The sequence below is a fragment of the Gavialis gangeticus genome, unplaced genomic scaffold (assembly GCF_001723915.1).
Source record: "Gavialis gangeticus isolate Ggan-Ray unplaced genomic scaffold, GavGan_comp1, whole genome shotgun sequence".
In the NCBI taxonomy this organism is placed as follows: domain Eukaryota; kingdom Metazoa; phylum Chordata; order Crocodylia; family Gavialidae; genus Gavialis; species Gavialis gangeticus.
In genome coordinates, this window is record NW_017728993.1 from 38,339,470 (window position 1) to 38,344,117 (window position 4,648).

General features: G+C 44.2%; 1 protein-coding gene across 5 annotated transcripts in view; it reads right to left on the minus strand.

Annotated features, from left to right (window-relative positions):
- Positions 1-4,648, minus strand: part of KYAT3 (kynurenine aminotransferase 3) — a 42,876-nt gene that overhangs the window by 33,817 nt on the left and 4,411 nt on the right. For 3 of the 5 annotated variants that reach the window (XM_019501576.1, XM_019501571.1, XM_019501572.1), the window contains exon 2: positions 2,932-3,018. The exons of the other annotated variants lie outside the window; for them this stretch is intronic. The gene's annotated coding sequence lies outside the window, so the exon portion shown is untranslated. The remainder of the gene's footprint in view (positions 1-2,931; positions 3,019-4,648) is intronic. 5 annotated transcript variants of the gene reach the window in all.

The following is a 4,648-nucleotide window of genomic DNA, read 5'->3' on the forward strand; positions in this document are numbered from 1 at the left end:
AGCTGGGTTTACCAGTTGCCCCGGCAACCAGCACCTGTGCAGCCCTGGTGACTGGCAGCTGAGCCTCCCCCTTTCTGCCACTAGGGGTCTCCCCAGAGCAGTCTCCACTCTCAGGCGCAGGGCACCTGAGTGCACTGCAACACATGGCTACACAACTTTTTAAAATATAATATAAAACAAAATTTTCATCTATTTGACAGCATCAAAATAAATAATGGCCTCCCTTCACTGAAGACAGATGAAATTAAAAAAAAAAGTGTAAGGTCTAGACGGGCGACTCCTAACAGGATATGGAAATGCTTACCTCTAAATCCAGTGCTTCAGATTTAGCCCAGATTAGGAGCAGTTAAAAATGAAAATATATCATTACTCTTCATTAGTCTACATAAATTGGTAACCACAGTAGGCATTTTTACAAATACATGCTCACATAACAAAAATCACTACCACAGTTGGTAAAAGGGCTTGATTTGCAAAAAATAACAGAATGCCCAACTTTGAAAATTAGTTCTTGTTCAAGCGTTTCAAGTTGGGCACCCAAAATTGATCCATCTAAAGATCTCCATAACTTAGGAAATCTAGCTCTATACACCTTTTTCTTCCATATACATGCATTAATTAAGATTAAACAGGTTGGATAAACATCACATTTATTAGGGCACGAGATAATATACCTACAGGTGGCTGGCCGTATAAAGTAACAGACAATTCATGGTACATAATGATGCCATAATCCAAGACTATACAAAAGGAAGAGAGTAAGAGCAGTACTACAGGACACCCAATTTCTGAACATGCATTTAGGTAAACATATAGGATGGTAATGTCAAAATGACTTGATTATTAAAGAAAAACAATAAAACCTACACATCTAATTTAAAACTATAACGTCATAGCAAAATAATTAACAACTTTGGAATTATATAACTGATTAAAGAACAAATAGAAAACTTGCAGCTGTAGCACAGTTGTTCTCAACATTGTTAGACACAATGTACTCCTTGTTAGACTCAAGGCACCCCTTGAGATATTCCAGCTCTTAGTATTCTTTCGTTTTTTCAATTATGGAAAAATAATAGATCAATTCTTCTGTTGCAAATAATTCAGAAAGACTGCAACAACTCAGAATATTTTTATCACTACAGTGTCACGGGGGCACTCGGGTGCCCCGTGCCTAAGTAGGGATTAGGGCCTCTGCTAATTACCAGGGCAGCTCAGGTGCTGGTTGCTGGAGCAACCAGGTTGGTCAGGTGACCAGAAGGGGGCATGGCCGGGCCCTTATAAACAGCCCAGGCCGGAGCCTGGCTGGTAGTTCCCTGCTGGCAGCCAGAGGAGCAAGAGCTCTGCAGCGGAGCTGAGCTGAGTCGGGCAGACTGCTAGAGCGAGTAGCTGCATCATGGCAAGGGGGAAGAGAACCCTGACCAGGAGGTCTTACTGGAAGGCCAGGTGGGGCCTGGACTTTAAGTTATAGCCGGTAGGCTTATTGTTCTGTTACAGCCGGTTGGCTTATGGTTCTGTTTAGTTTGTTGTGTATATAACTGGAGGACCGGGTGAGGCTGTAGGGGTGTGAGGAGGCCTCACAGGAGATCCCCAGTAGTCTGGGGGGGTTTGCTGGGTGCCCTGTTTGGGCACAGAGCAGTGCCTGGGAGGCATGGCTGTTTGGCACCGGTGTGGTACAGTGTGTGGGGGTCAAGACCCCAGCCCGAGGGCGGTATTAGGCCTAGTCGGGCGAGAGACCCTGAGAAGAGTCAGGGGGCCAGGCACGGCTACGGCCCACCTGAGCCCTGAGAGCGGTTGAGCGGGGTATAGAACCCAGAGAGGGCAATAGCGCAGAGAGCGCGTGTATAGACCCAAGTGTGGGTGAGTGTACGAGGCCGGAGTAGGGCAGGCACGTGGTTAGAGGTCCTAGGCAGGGCTGGAGCGTGCGGGTGAGGGCCTGAAGAGGGCGAGTACACTAGCCGAACCCCAGAAGGGGCACGACCGGGCTTGTACAATGAGGGCGCGGGACAAGCCCCAGAGAAGGGCGAGGGCGCGAGAAGCGCGGGACAAGCCCCAGAGAAAGGCGAGGGCGCGAGAAGTGCGATTAAAAGCCCGGAGTAGGGCGAGCGCATGGGTGGAGGCCTGAGGTGGGCCGGCGTGTGCAACAGAGCCCGAAGAAGGGTGAACACACAAGTAGGCCCCAGAGAGGGGCAAGGGCTAGTGAACACAGGGGCGCTAGAGCAAGGGGCGTAGGTTGCATGACAAGCCCAGGGTGCCAAGCAAGGCACAAGTGACCAGACAACGTCCGGAACAGCTGCAAGGCTTGGGGCATGCTAAAGGGGAGGTAGGAGGCACGCATAGCCCATAAGGCTGGGGTTGCACCAAGTCACCCCATCCGGTAAGGGGGGCAGTATAAGCAGAGCACTGTGTCCAAGGGGATAGTAAGGCAGCCTCCCATATAAAACTAATTATACCAACAAGACATGGCGGGCGAGAATCGAGGGTGCTGGATCGCTCACTTGGCACGGCAGGGGGCGCTAGCGGGATCACGGCCACTCCTAGGGCCCACTCCATGACATACAGATTCCAATTCCAAATCTCTGGGTTCATCTTGTGAGTCATGTTTGCAAACCTAACAGTGCTAACATTGCATGGCACCCTGTGGCACCCCTGAAAGGCTCTCAAGGCACCCTAAGATGCCATAGCAACCCTGGTTGAGAAACATTGCTATAGCACTTGAGAAGGGAAAGGAAAACAGAAATAAAAATTACCTCTCATAAAAGAGGTACACTAACTACATAAAGTGGACTATAAATGAAGAAGAAAACCAAAAGAGAAAACAAATTGTGCCTTAAGGATGGCATTCTGTTAAAGAATGATTTATTCTGTTCATTCAGTGTGGATCTGTTTTGAAAAGTGGTTCTGTAAAAAAGGTATGCTGGAACTTCATGCTTGGAGCCTCCAACTAACTTCATGTCAAACATGCTCCAATCTCAGCTTTAAGAGTCAAGCTAGATTTCTTGTCTCAGACTTTACCACCTGAAACAAGGGAAGTGCAGGCCAGATCAGACTTCAGTGACATCTGTTCAGTCTGACTGCCTTCAATAATTTGCAAAGATAGGATTGGAACTTAATGCAGAATTCTGTTGATGATCCACAACAGATGATGAGCTTCCTCAGCTCTGCCTGTCACAGACCTAACAGATATAATGAACAATTACAACTTCTTCTTGATGCTGAAATCAGGAAACACAACTCTAAATAACAGAGAAACAACAGACCTGTTGAGTAAGATCTGTGCTTGTTTCAGAGTCATTTTTCAGAATAGCAATTAATCCATGGGAAACCTCATCATTGTCATTTTCAGTAACTGCAAAATCACCCTAGCTTATGAAGTTCCCTCCACCTACTAAAACTTTTTTCATAAATATATTAAATAGCACACATAGATAGTGTGCTACTACTTTTTAAGATGATACAGCAATAATACTATTCTTCAACTGTTGGGCCATAGATAAAGTTTGCAAGAAGTACAATAATTATAGTATTTGTACAGTAAATTTGAATGCTGTACAATAAATAAGTGTGAACATGGTCAAGATAAACAATAATTCAGGAAGGTCTAAAGCAGTGGTTCTTGGTTGCTTTTAGATTGACACCCATCATTAAACTAAAGCCACCCTTTTGTTAAACTCAAGATACCGCTTGGAAAATGCCAGCTTTTAGATTTCACTGATTTTTAGACTATGGAAAAACTGCAGAGCAATTTCCTTTGTGAAGAATTTAGAAAGAGCACAACAGGCAGGTCAGAATGTACTTAGCACTATGGATTCCTATTTGAAATTTCTGGTTTTATAGTGTGAATCATGTTTATGCACCTAAGAATACATCACTGAAAGGAGTGGAGAGCATCCCCTGGCTGAGACTCTCTGTTAAAGAATACTTTAATTTGAAAGAAAATATTCATAGTTGGTTAATTTTCTACCTTCAGAGGATCTTAGCTTTGTATCATCCTTCATGTGCACAGACTCACTAATTCATGTTACACATATGACCATGCTCCTAAAGCTGAGTTGGTTGCCTCACAGGGAAAGCAGAATTCTACAAAGACTTTAGAGTTCAAAGTGAAGGTGAGAGAAACTAAAATATCTGCTATTTATAACTATCCCATAATAAGGAAAATATATATTTGTAAATTTCTGCAATATGCAGTACTTTTTTCATTCAGTACATTTTGACAATGATTTTGGCAATGATTTTGACATTCCAACATGCATCTGCAACACGGCAAATACAACAGCACTGTAATATTTTCAGCAACTATTTCACAGAATGAAAACAAAGTGTAGTCTTGTCTGCTTCACTTTCTACTGCTCTAAGTATGAGTTAATGAGGACAGAAGTCAAAATGAGACTGTTCTTTTTCTAGAAACAATCTTGCATAATCTTATACATACCAGGAATTTTTCACATGTGAGTAAGACTACTTGAATATGAAAGGCTACTTACACAGTGCAAATCTTTTTGAATCCAGGTCAGAGTTTCACAGTTGGTAGGGTTGAAAGGGACCTGAGCAGATCACCAAGACTGACCCCCTGCCATGGCAGGAAAGAGTACTGGGGTCAAACAACCCCAGCAAGGTGATCATCCAGCCTCCTTTTAAAGACCCC